Source organism: Scophthalmus maximus, chromosome 14, assembly GCF_022379125.1.
Source record: "Scophthalmus maximus strain ysfricsl-2021 chromosome 14, ASM2237912v1, whole genome shotgun sequence".
NCBI lineage: Eukaryota > Metazoa > Chordata > Actinopteri > Pleuronectiformes > Scophthalmidae > Scophthalmus > Scophthalmus maximus.
In genome coordinates this window covers 15,053,749-15,067,347 of record NC_061528.1, presented here as the reverse complement: position 1 = coordinate 15,067,347, position 13,599 = coordinate 15,053,749, and the positions used below count along the sequence as shown (strand labels likewise).

Sequence of the window (13,599 nt, the reverse complement as noted above, 5' to 3'; positions counted from 1 at the left end):
GACTGTATAAATCCCCGCCACTAACTGTAAAGGTATTTGTTTTTGTTTCTACTCAACCTTTAGTTGCAGGGTTGAAAGAGGAGAATTACAGTAGGGGAAAAAAAACAGTTCAGTGAGAGGCAGGCTGCTTTGTGCACAGCTTGGCAGTACAAAGGAGGAGAAGGTCAGCTGTATCCATCACCCTTGTTGAGAAGTGTGTGTGTGTGTGTGTGTGTGTGTGTGTGGCAACCAAACGATCATCAATTGGTGAAAGACTAACAATGATCTAAAGAAAAAAATGCCTGGGCACCTAAGTGCCTAAAAAATTGACTGTTTTTTTTGTCTCTCGACGAAATCGAAGCGGTGAGGCAATCATAAATGCTAAGCCTTTAATGAGCATGTTAGATGAACGCAATTTTAAGCTATTATACCTAATTACCAGGTGTCTGAGATGAGGGCGGTTATTCATTCGTTTATCTATATTAATTAGCACAAAGGTGACCTTTAAAGAGGAGCATTAATAATGGCAATACATAGACTACTGAGAGGAATCCAAAAATATTGTTCAATATTTGATGGCAGTTTCCTTTTAATACCAGGCTTCTTCTTTCACTGATTATACAGTTTTGTTGGTGGTTTATTCTCAGCGGTAACTTCCAATAAATATGTAAAGGATAAAATATAGTGTATTTTCCCCCCAGGTATGCTCTTTAGCCTAAACAAAGCTGACACAGACACACTCCAGCGTGAAATCTCGGAGGGAGGTCTAGTTGGGAAGAGTCGACCCACCACCACGCCACCCCCCACCCCCCAGTCGATGCTTGCATAATGTATGAAGGATCTGGAGACATCACTTAGAGATGCTGCCAATATCAGCTGGGGCCCTGCCCACCCCTGTGGCTGCTGCCCTTTACCACAACCTTTAAAAGGTGGAATCCCTTAATACAGACTTTATCTAAAATTCCCCAAATGTTAATATGAAAATAGGCCATTCAGTTGCACCATTAATGTGTTTGGGTTTTGTGTGCATGGACCATTTCCCTATCCATATAAGATGGAGGAATTGGTACTTCTATGTCTCAACTGTGCTTTATTGTATTTTCGCACAACCTAAAAGAAAATGCGATATATATTTGGAGCATTATTCCTATCAGTTGTGATCTTTTTGAACTAACTTGCATTTCTGCAATCCTGGCTCCTGCTAATGTGTTAGATGTACTGCTAATGTTCCATTTCAGGGAGTGACACGTTACAAGGCAGGAGATGACAGCTGATCATACCAAGTGATTTGATATGCACACGCCCTCTAGCTCAACTCTTTCAAAAATAGACATTTACATACCGTGATGTTAACATGACTAGCACCAAGGGGAATATCCAATGCTTCCCCATCAACTTAAACCATGTCATCCACCAGAGGGTTTACCATCTGTTGCCATGCAACGTCCATCAATGTCTTTGCTTTGTCATATTGGTGCAAGGTTTTTCTCTCTCCCCGGCAGCAGAACATCTCACCATCTAAAATATAAAGAACCAGCAGTAGTCAACATGTTGGGCTTTTCCTGCAACGCAACAGTTCATTAGAACAATGGCTTTGCAGTTGAGGATGAATAACCCATTTTTATTACAACAATGGAAGTAGCTGCATGATCTCTTTTGCCGATTCCTGACCATCGCGTCTTCTTTTGACTCGACTGTTTCTCTCAAGGATCACCGTTGCATCTGATGACTCAGATGGCCCCAGAGGACGAGGTGTCAGACGGCCAGGAGTGATGTCCAGTCACAAGAAACAAGAGTGGACGACTGGTCTCCGGCCTCGTTTTTTGGCAAAAACGGACACGATGGACGACTGGGAGTAACACCAGCTATGGTGTGAAATCAACACTGTCGAGTCGTAAGCAGAATCCGACATGAGAGTCTTTTTGAGGATTAAGTATCTTGAAGTGGAATTAACTAAGAAGTGTTGAAAATTCTGTACATTTTTACTCTCTACTCAGACCCCAAAAAACCCCCAACACCTGATTTTGCAGTGCAACTATCCATTCGCTCTTTGTCAAACAAGTCACAAACCAAATTGCAAAGTGCCATATGCTGACAGTTTTTTAACATCATCGCAGCAGAAGAGAGGCCGGGGCTGCTTGGGCGGTGGCGGTGGTGTTGTGGAAGTACACTGTGAAGTGCAAAGATGAAAGATTGTCCTTTTTTTATTCAAGAAAGGGTGATTTGCCTTCGTAGAGGCTTGACAGGTTATCAGTTATTTGGGTAGCAGGAAGAAGCCTAATAGCGGTGTGTGTGTGTGTGTGTGTGTGTGTGTGCATGAACTTTTGTGCCACGTGTAGTTGAAAGTTAAAAAATGCTTATACATAAGTCATATACATTACAACAGCACTTTCCAATTAGTTTTAATGTTTTTACAGCCATTTCACAATTGAACTGATTTCAAGCTTACACTTATTCACCACACAGATTGAAGAGACATATCAAAACTGAAACTGACTAATCCATCTTGAATTTACTGTGTGATTTAAAACAGAAAATCAGAGACACGCATGATGAATTTTGTGTCCGATCGAAACAATTGTAGAATGGGCATGAGCTTGAAACAATGAAGGAAATGTTTACAGGCAAATATTAACTATTAATATTAAATCAAAAAAAGGCTCCAGTTGCTCTTGCTCCCACACTAGTGAAAGAGTGCGGGGAAAGTCGAAGTAGTAATTATGTTCCATCAGACAGAAATGTGGAGGTCAGAAGTCAAAGTCAGCAGGGATTCAGTGTTTTGCTCAAGGACACTTCAGCGGGTCAGAGGGCAGCCAGCCGCTGTCGGCCCAGAGCATTTTTCTTTCCTCAATGTTTTATTTTATTAATTGTTGCATTAGCGGCGTAGTGCTTTCTCTTGTAGGTAATCTTGCCAGTTTTTTGCTTCAACCCACAGCCTCAACTTCACAGCTCCGAAGACCTGGAGCCGAACAACAGAGCGAAACGTGGCAGGATGGACGACGACACCAGCCCTGCAACCATTACTGGTTTTACTTTTAGTAAGTATTAAATGAACATTGTGATGACCAAGTAACACAATGATTACATTTTGAAGCAAGGTTTCATTTTGTATGGCGAGATCCCCCCAACCCCCCCCCCCCCCCCCCCCCCCCCCCCCCCCAAAAAAATTGCATTTTCTTCTTCAAATAAATGCAGAGGAGAAGACATTTTGACAAGTTTGAAGTCAGAGCCGGGCGAAGCGGCATAGAAGATCTAACGGAGTCGCCCATGTAGATTTGACAGTTCACCAGCGGAAGGCGATGCGGCGGAGTTGAGGGGGCGGGGGTTCATTATCTCCTAATTACACAAGATATGGCGGAGGCTTACCGAGCTGGAGCAGGAAGACACCGGCAGACACCAGTGTGTCTCCCCACAATCCAGTGCCAAGCCTGTTAAAATGCCGCGTACTTACCAAAGGATTACAGTGCACAATATTGCTGCTGGCACCTTTTGGAGGAAAAAAGCAAATGAGAAGCTCAAACCGGGAGAGAAATGGAAAGGTGGGGATGAATGTCATCTGTCGTGAGTGGGTGAGTCAAATAGACGTGTCTGCTCTTTCCTGGTCCCAAAACCCAACTGTCCAGCCGAAGCAGATGCGGCCACATGCCATGCACTCATGCTGCTCCACAGCCAATGTCTTTGAGAAAGTCTCGGACACATCTGGCCACAGGACAGACAGTGGACCCGGACAGCTTGACTGCATGTCGCGCTGCATTGTTAACAAGGAAAGTTTGTTTCCATGTCACAGTTGAATGAAAACTTTTCCTCCTCCTCTCCTGCAAATTCATACAGCCGGAAACCGGCGCCAAGCCTTTGAGCGAGGCTGACAATGCGATAAGGATAATGTCTCCTCGCTGGAGCCGAAAGTCTGAGGGAAAATTAAAAAAAAAAAAAAAGAGACGGTGGCGGCTGGCTCCAGATGTTGTTTGTGTAAATGCACCCAACTGCCCACAGAGAGAAACGCTCTCTGTGAGACACGTCGGACCTTTCCTACATTACTCCTGCACTGGGGCTCTTTCCCCTCACCGTTCCACACACCAGCTCTGCAACAAAGGGGGCACTGTAACACGTGACTGTTACAAATGTAAAAAACATACCTGACTCATCAGTTGTCCATTGCTATAAAGGTTGCAAAGATTTTCTTTTTGTAGTTGAGATCTGGTTATGATAGAGCCCAGATGGTGACAGAATGATTTTTCATCCGCAAGCAAGACTGTAGGAACTAAGTTAGCCGTACACAAAGGGTTTTTTGAAATTGGATTGCACTGGTGTCTCATGTGGCTATAGGCTCCTGTCACTGAATCCTTTGCTGCTGCTGCCGCCGCCGCTGCTGCATAATGAGAAGATGCTGTGCCATCTAGCGGACAAATGGGGGAACAGCACCATTGGGACACTCAAAATTTCAATAATGAGGTAAACAAGTAGCTGTGTGCATACAGGCTTTAAATGTATTTACCAGCCACTTGTCAAAACAAAACAAAACACTAATCCGTCTCTCCAAACAAGACTAAATTATACAGCTGACTGGTGCAATGAGGCCGGAGCAGAGGGCAGGAAGAGAGGCAGAGCTTATTCAGAACCCCATCTACTCGTCAGAATTTGAAACTTATGTATGCTTTGTATTAATGTGCACCTGTCTGTGGCTAGCTGAAGGAAAAGGAACAGGCTTCCAGGTTTCCATTCATCGCAGATATATGCAGTACATATTGCTTACCAATAATGCACAACCTTGATCTTACACTTTCAGCCGACCTCCGGCTCTGCGTCTCTCTTCACCGCCGAGCTCAGGCGATCCGGAGGAATTACTGGCCCCTTTTTGATCAGCTTTGAAGTGAAACATGTTTCAAACAGAAGTATAGAGCGAGGCGCGGACAATGGTCCTGCACTAAAGGGTTATGGAGGCAATTCATTTGGTTAATTACCAGGCCATAGTGCAGTGGGTGAAAATTGCGCATCATGCCGAGGCGGTAGCAGGACATGTTCTCTTTAAATTGAATACTGTTTGTCGAGTTGCAGGAGTGCGGGACACATAGGAGAATTCTAGGATATATAGAATAGCAAGATAACTGTTACGGTGTACACTTTCTCGCCTGATTCCTTTTCTCCCCATACTAATCCCACAAGACTCTAATGGGAGGCAGCAGACAGACCTGGGCCACAGAAATAGACGGCAGACCTTGCCCGGTCGGTGCATCCAATTAGCAATCATGGCAAATCTTCAGCCCGGGGCTAATGGAGATGTGGATAAAATCCAATGGACAAATTGGAGGTAGAATATAATAAGGGGACTGGCAGATGGGAGACCTGGAGCCTCAAGATGCTATCTGACACACGCACATGCTGACTGGCTTCGCTTCTGCTGACCGAGCATCTACATCGGTCGTCACCCAAAGATAATTATGTCACATAATAGTGAATTACACTGGCATCAGTTCAGAGAAACTGTAGCTAGCCTTTGTCAGCATGTCAACTTCCTTTGTACGGCTTCCAATTTGAGTCAAATGAAAGCCTGGCAGTGGGGACTCTATTCACACGTGCTCTCCTTTCCCTGAACAAAAGATCCTCTTTTCCTTAAATGGGAGAGGAGGCCACCTCTTTTCCGCTACGATGTCTGAATGCGAGACACTTCGGCCCTCAAGTGGAGAGGAGACCATACACTTCCCGCCTCCTGTGTTGTGTCTCAGGTGAGCGTGCATATTTCATGTTAATTGCTTTTCTAATTGTATCGATGAGCAGCGAATGGAGAATTGCATCTGGCTCGTCGCGGCTGGTGTGACCGCGGGGCATGACTCAAAAACACGCGGCGTCCTGCTCCGCGGAGTGGATTGCTGAGGCCGACTCTCAGTGTGTGATAAAGCTCCAGGCGGGCGGGCGGGGGGATTCACACTCTGCATGCAGCCGTAGGTGATTTGTCAGCGTGGTTGAGAATGTGAAAAGCGCGGGGGCGGATCGGTCTCTGTCTGTCTGCGAAGATGGTTTCCTCTGTATTTCATCACCTCGAATTTATCCTTTATATTTCCTTTCTCTCTTTTTCTTTCCGGCGTTGTTGCTTGTAAGCAAAGAATTGATTCCCCCTTCTATTGTTGGCCGATGAAGGCTTCTGGTGCAAACGGCCCTCATAGAGTTTGTATTTAATCCTGAGCGCGGTGTTTGTTTTGTAAAGATCAAGACATTGGCACTGTGACCTCTTTAATTCATTTAAATTAATGAAGGAGTTCCTGTGCTTTGTGTTTGACTGCACACTTGGATTTCTTTTTCTTTTTTTCTTTTCTGGTCCATTTGACTGGGATAGACTGCAAACTAAGTGTGCCAAATCTGTTAGTGTAAGCGGCGCGTGACATCTAATGGAGGTGATTAAACAATGCTAATTAAGCGTCCTAAACAAACAGCCAATTACCTCGACTCCAGCTTCTGTGAGATGGAGACGAGTGGCTTCCCCGTGAGCAGCCGAGGTGAGCGGGGAAGATGAGCCAACGTTGCTGGTTTGACTCAGCGTGCATATTCCTCCGCAGCCCGGCTGCCTTTTATAATTAGCCAACATCCCAGAGAAGACGCGGCTGAGGCAGATATTTACCTCAAGCGGCTTTTCATTTGGCCACGTCTGAGCCGCATTCAAATCTTACCCGAGACTCTTTGTTGCCAGGCAACGCGGACCCGGGGTACTTTGTGGCGTTCCTCATTGTCGAGTTTGCCTTTCAGCCCTTTGACAATTCCTATCTGGAATCTACACTGACGTCCCCGTCTTTGACCTCAACGGAGACAATCTTCTGAATTAGATGGATGCCGTGAAACGTGCTGCGGCTGCAGCCCGGAGGAGGATTTCCCTCTGATTCTGAAAAGTGTCTTTGGATTTTTCCCCTAAAATTGTTTTTTTCCAGAGGACCAAAGGGGGGGGGGAGAAAGGTGATGAAATGATGTTCAACGGAAACCATGTTGACGTCTCCTAAGGAGTGTGTGTTACAATACATCTCCGTCTCTTTCTGCTGGATTAGATATAATATGGCATATATGTAGTCACTCTCTCATGTAGTCACGTTCCACTGGCACGAGGTTTTGCCCACTCATCGCGAGCTCAGAGAATTCGGCAGTGAGCCGGGCTGACGCGGGCGAGGCCGAAGAGTGTGACTGTCTTCACACAGAACTGTGTGGAAAAGTGACAGTCGGGCCTCACTTTCATGCAGCGAGCTGGGAGCCGGAGTGGGCCTCTCACATTGTTGGAAGCTGTCCAGATTAATTAGTTGACATCGGAGAGTACAGCGCGCTGACTCCCCCCCCCCTCCTTCGTCTGACAGGGCAGCCGTGACGGGCGGATATCTATCCGGGGGATCTCGGGGATCGGGAGGGCTGCATGATCGATCAGGGATACGTTTTCTTTCCTTTTTTTGTAAACACCATAGTTCAATCTGGCGTAGCTTTTTTTTTTTTTTTTTTTACAAATGGCTGCAATTTCTAAAAATGACAGCATCATTACAATAAAGGTTGAGGGGCAGGAGGGGTTTGCTAATATGGATCGTGGCCTGGAGATAAACTCCGATTGGACCCTGAGCAGCATCATTGATTTCCCATGCGTCAAGAGGACCAACATCAGTTAGGTGAACAACGCGGAACCCTACAACGGGGACGAACTGAGAGGAAGAAGACACGCCGGAACAAACCTCAGCGCAGCTGGGACAAAGGCAGCACATAAACCTTTTTGTCATTAAGCAGAAAGGGCTGCACTCCCTGTAACGCAGCACCGGCTGCGTGGCAAACATCTACACCACGGAGCTCTGCCGAAATCTATTCTCTGCATATCAACTCCTTAATCTCTGAATGTGGAAATGTAATACTGCGTGGTGTCGAATCGCAAACTCATAACACTGTCGGCAAAGATACAAAGGCTGATACTTTGTGTGTCGTCCCCCCCCCCGCGCTAGAGAGAGAGAGAGAGAGAGAGATCGTTTGATGAAGAAATACATTCCTCAGGCTTTGAATCAGCGCAGTGCATGGATGGCCAGACTAGGCTACCGACATAAGGAATTGAACAGAGCGGACTAGAATAGGACATTCTAAGCACAGTGCGTCCTCAACTTTTAATAGAGCCGAAGAGCCTGAGAAGTAGGGCAGTGCGGTTTCCCTCGCATGCAGCCAAATGAGCCGTAAGTGCCTGAGGAGCCGGGAATCATACTCCAGGGCAACGACAGGAAGGCAAAGCTCATTCGGCGCTCTGATCAGCCGTGATGACGGGCAGGTCGTCATCAACAGTCAGAAAACAGAAACAAGGCCTGCGTGAAGAGCCTCGCTCCTGCTCAACCGCGCCAACAAACGGTGGGCTGGTATTCGCCGGGGACCGATGATATAAGGGCGTTACTCAGCAATGGGCAGGAGATTTAAGAGCCTTGCGATAGTGTAAAAACGCTTTGGGCTTGTAATTAGAAACGGAGAATTGATAATCCTTTGTGTGGATGATCACGAGGGTTTAACACCCGTAATCTTGGAAGTAGGTCAAAGAAAATATAGGAAAAAAATGGAATTTATTACCTTTCACGGTGCCATTTGCTTTGTTTACCTTGTACCTGGGTGAGTGTATTCTATCAGGGTCTTCTCCCTAAACCACCGGCCCCTCCCGCACCATTTACACCCAGGTTCAAACAGCCCTGTGCACTTTGAAGCTGCAATAATTCAGCCAACGGAGAATCATATTGCCATTCATCTGGAGTTGTGTGTGTGTGTGTGTGTGTGTGACCACATGGTGAATGTAAGTCTAATATCTCACTCTCCCTTTAGCTCTGTTTTGGTCTCAAACCAACTCCCGAGGAGAAACCCAAGGATTAGCTGCAAAGGTTTTCAATTTCCGTCATCGGCTCGTCACCAACTTTCTCTGCCTGTCTGTTATTTTGATGACGATGAGGAAATCGGACTAGACTTTCATCAAACATACAATTGGGGATACAATGCCATAATTGATGGAGTCTAAGGTCATTCGGAAAATAAGACCCACTTGAACATAATAATAAGGGGGCAATAAGGATGAAAATAGAATAGTATAAGATGGAAAATAAACCCAGCTGAATAAGAGATAAAACCCATCAATGAAGTAAATGGTATCATTTGTAAATTGCATTGCAGCAGTGCACAAGTGTGTAACAAAGTGCAAAAAAAGCTCTTTGAGAGCCGCCTCTCCATGATATCTGTGGGTAGTGTGCACTATACTCTCGCTCTGGGGCGTAATTGACAAAGGCTTCATCCTTGATTTTCTTCCAGCTGTCGCTGCGAACCTCCAATAAACCAGCAGCAGGTGACCGTAGTGTTCTTGAAAGCAAATAGTTACCGAGGGAGTTTGCAATGTGGCCCGGCCGCCGTAGCCCATTATGGGTCTTTGTACTGTATATAAGGAGGAGGACCTTACAATCAATTCTTAATGTTATGGCTAAACCAGTGCAGAGCAGCAAAAGGCTGGACAAATGTGTGCTCTCTCTCTCTCTCTCTCTCTCTCTCTCTCTCTCTCTCTCTCTCTCCTCTTGGTCCTGTTGTTTTATTTTCTAAGCTGTTTTCATCATCTCGCTAATTTGGGACATGAAGCTTAGATCTGCAAGATTTATGGTCTCGTATTTAATTCAGGGAATTTATGTCCCCCGGTTATTAAAAAAAACATTTATCTTTCTGTTTTAGGGATCTCAGTTTTGTCCTTGATTAAGAAATATAAGGAATTGTTGCTGATCCATCTACCTTTTGCAAAAAGACAGGTAGTTATTGATCTTGCAGCTGCTGCATCATTGGGCTCAGCAGAGATGGACAGTTGTGTGTCATCAGCGTACAGAAACATACATTGTGTTCTCTAATGATGTTAACGGGCCGCATTTATGATGAGAATCATGATGGAAAGACCAACCACCTTTAGAGATGATAGCACAAAATATCATGGTCAGTCATATCAGACATTGCAAGATATTAGTTTAGTCTTAAATTGGGTCAATCTTCTTGCAGGGTTCTGTGCATACAGTGGATTATCCAAACGTTGAAACAAAACAGTAAGGTTGTGGCACATTAAACCAAAAACACGAAGAACCACATGCAAAAAGTTATCATTTCCAATTTTAATAAAGAACTAGTGTTTGCACAGGTTCACAAGTCAATTTATTGAGATTGAATAGACATGCTGGAAATAGAAGAAACAATGGTGTCAGACGAGGCTGTCTTACTTTTTGCATTACTGTGCAGAGGTATGTATAATTGGACAAATATATTTGGGAGAAGCTTTGCAAAACTGAGCTGCCTTCTTGATAGTGAGGTGAATAAACAATTTATTTTGGACATTGTGACAATCTCCTGAGAGATACCCATATTCTTTTTTTTGTTTTGTTTTTGGTGGGGGGGGGGGGGGGGGGGGGGGGGGGGGTTCTGGCCATATCGGTCATTCAGCAAGTCAATTTGTCAAACTAGCCATTTGTCACTTCATCCCAGATTATTGTTTTACCGTATATCATCCACACAGGATGTATTTTTTTTTCTCTTCCCTCGCTCTCAGGCTAATAATTCCACTCGTACAACTCTAAATATGTAATAGGCCAATAATGAAATTGAATAACCTTTTCTCAGCCTGCGAGTGTCGTCGCGTGTCCCGGTCAAAAGTGCAGGACAATTGCTGAGCGCTGCCCTCTCCGGAAACTTGTTGTTTCAATGGAACGGCATTGAAACAATTGTTGTTTCAATGCCGTTCCATTGGGGGACATGGCTTTCAAACTTTCTTTCTTTGAGGCAAACTTTTGCTAACCGCTGCTGAGTTCAAAAAGGTACTTGGACGTCGATGAGTCCAAACTTGCCAGAGACACCTATTAGTGCTTGACACGCGCAAACAAACCAAGAGGAAAAGAAAAAATCTCTACCAATAATTTATCAGCGACTCCGCCGTGCTTCATTCTGCCTCCGGTGTAAGCCAAACCCTCCCGTTCGCAGTCCACCGGCAGCTCTTTACTTCCCCTCCTACTCACACAACTACTCTCTGAAGCCTTAATGCAAAGACAGATGGCTCCTGTAAATTACCCTCAAATCTCAGCGTAAGCATTTCAAGAATGATTCACCGACGTCCAAATCATTCTAAACAATACTGTCAGTGTGGGAAAAGTTTGCGACGGTAAGCGGTACACTTTTTGAACGGTGCCATTCATTCATCGTCTACCGCTTTATCCATTTAAGGGTCACGGGGGGGGGGGCTGGAACCAATCCCAGCTAACATTGGGCGAGACTTTCGGCGTGTCTTCGGGCCTTAATTTAGTTTGGGTTAGAGGGTTCGTCAGTCGAGAAATTCATGTTATTCATACACCACGTTGTGATACCAGGCTGAAAAAAAAACCCCACCTAGTTTTTCTCGCGGTGGGTCTCATCGCACTCCAGGATGTCCTCTGGAATCGTTCCAGCGGGAACCTCCCTCACATCCTCATCTTCTCCCAGATAAATTGGCTGCCGGCCAGCTGGTTGGCATCGCTCCGGTCTAAACGAAGAGTGAGACAGAAGAGATGGCCTTGTCAATTTGTTCCCAATGACCCGGCTCGGCTCGCGGTGCTCCACGACCTGCCCACACTCCAACCCTCTCCACGCCGTTAAGGGCATCTCGATCCATGCGGAAAGGAGCGGCGCTATTAAAGGCAAAGTCGTGTCCAGACATTCCGCTTTAATTAGGGGAATATGAAAATTAACATCCTGATATCCCGTACCAGTGATTTCGGGCGCGAGCGATGCGAGGGGATGACTTTTATTACGCAATACACTCTGATGTGTGGTTTACTGCACAGTCACTTTGGCACATACCTGTCACCTTTCAATTTCCTTCAGATAGATGCCCCCGCTGCTCCTCCAGCACCCTGTCTTCATCACTTCGCCCTCCTTCTGGACACTTTATGGCAGTTTAGCAAATGGAGGCAGCACCCAGACAGGGTTTAAGAGCAGGAGGAATGAGTGCCATTTCACCAACAACAACTGATATAAATGCTGACAGTGCAATTTAAAAGCTGGTGTAGCCTTTGACAAAGCAGTCCGGTAAACCAACTGGTCCCCAAATAGCTTTGCCGACATTGGGGGGGGGACGGGGGACGGTTTACATTTACCTTGATTTGTGTAAACCCATTTCCGTGGACAAACTGCCTCTGCCGAGAGATTAATGAGTTAATCCAGGGGCCGTTCCCTTGTCCTGTAGGGTGAATAAAGGAGGTAAATAATCATGGATGTGGGTGTCATTATGTACTTAAGGTCTTTAGTCCTCCAGGATGCTTAGCAACAATGAGACAACTTTATCTCAATTGGAGCTGATAAACGCAAAACTGTTTGTGGAAACAAGAATAAATGCCCTCAATGAATCAGACCCAGGAAGACGCTTGGATTACGTGTCAGCGGCCCACTTACAGTAGCCACTTAGGATTTGTCAATGTTTCAGATGGGTTGTGATGTCGTGATGTGTTGTAAATGTTTAGTTTTTTTTTCTGCTTTTTGAAATTGCTACCAGAGCGCCACATTGTCCATGTGACATCTGCAGAGCAGTGAGTGACGCAGGAAGTGCACCACGGGCCTCAGGACTACTGGATGAGTAACAAATGTAACTGTCTATTTGTTTCCAATTGTTGGATCATACTCAATAACTAAACTGAAAATGCAGATCAGCAATTGCGTTTCATTTCAGGCCCGAAAAAGTGATCACAACACAAAATGAGCTAACGAGTTTATTATCGCAATGTAATAATTCCATGATGAAGAGGAAATATGAATTCAATTTCAGCGATTGACATTTAATTTCCTTGTTCATCTACCTTGCCATAACTCAACAACGACGACAGGATTAAAATTGTGCCTTTGCCTTTTTCACTTTAAAACGGGCTTTGTTAATCAAACTGTGTGAGCAGGGGACGGGGACAGGAAGACAAGGCTCGTCCTTGTTTGTTCCGGCTAACTAGGGCTGCGTCGCTCCAAATGCACCGATGCAGAGAGACAAACAAACGGAAAGATCAGAGAGAGGAGAGGAGCCGGGGAGGACGGTGACACGGAGCGGCGAGAAAACTGTTCATGTTGACAACGCATTCGTGGTTTGAGTTTGGGATTAGGCCACAGAGCTCGAGAGACGAAACCTCTGGTCACACAGTTCTCCCTCCGGTGCGTCCCGTTTCGTTCAGTCAGCCGCTCTCTCTCGTGATACGATGCACATTCATGTTCTCTCTCATCTACTCTTTTTAAAAAAAAAATGAGAATACTGTAAATCAGAGCAAAACAGAAATGGCGCCATGACGGGATTACGGTTTGATTAGCCGGAGGCTGTGCCTGGAGTGAATGTTTACAAGAGAACCAAACGGGAACAAAACCCGGGATTGTCCCAATTCATACAACATGTTAAAATGTGCAGCGAGTATTTTGAGACGTTTCGCAGCACAGTGCGGAGGTCGGGACGGCGGATCCTTCATCGCCAGGCCCCGTGTAGCCCCCACCGTGACAGTGACCGCCAACCCCCTTTTTTTCTGACCTGCTGCTTTTGGACACGCCACAAGTCATCATGTAGTCACCATTAAAAAAGAGTACTGATATTGATATGCCCCGAAGATGTTGAAATCCACTCTGATT

The 13,599-nt window shown here is 45.6% G+C and overlaps 1 long non-coding RNA gene across 1 annotated transcript; it reads right to left on the bottom strand.

Moving 5' to 3' along the window:
- Nucleotides 1-829: 829 nt before the first annotated feature.
- On the bottom strand, nucleotides 830-11,978 carry LOC118283157. Its single transcript, XR_004784439.2, has 3 exons — nucleotides 11,806-11,978; nucleotides 11,356-11,488; nucleotides 830-1,497 (listed from the first exon to the last, which is right to left on the bottom strand). It is a non-coding gene; the product is annotated as an uncharacterized LOC118283157 (long non-coding RNA).
- Between the last annotated feature and the right edge of the window lie 1,621 nt (nucleotides 11,979-13,599).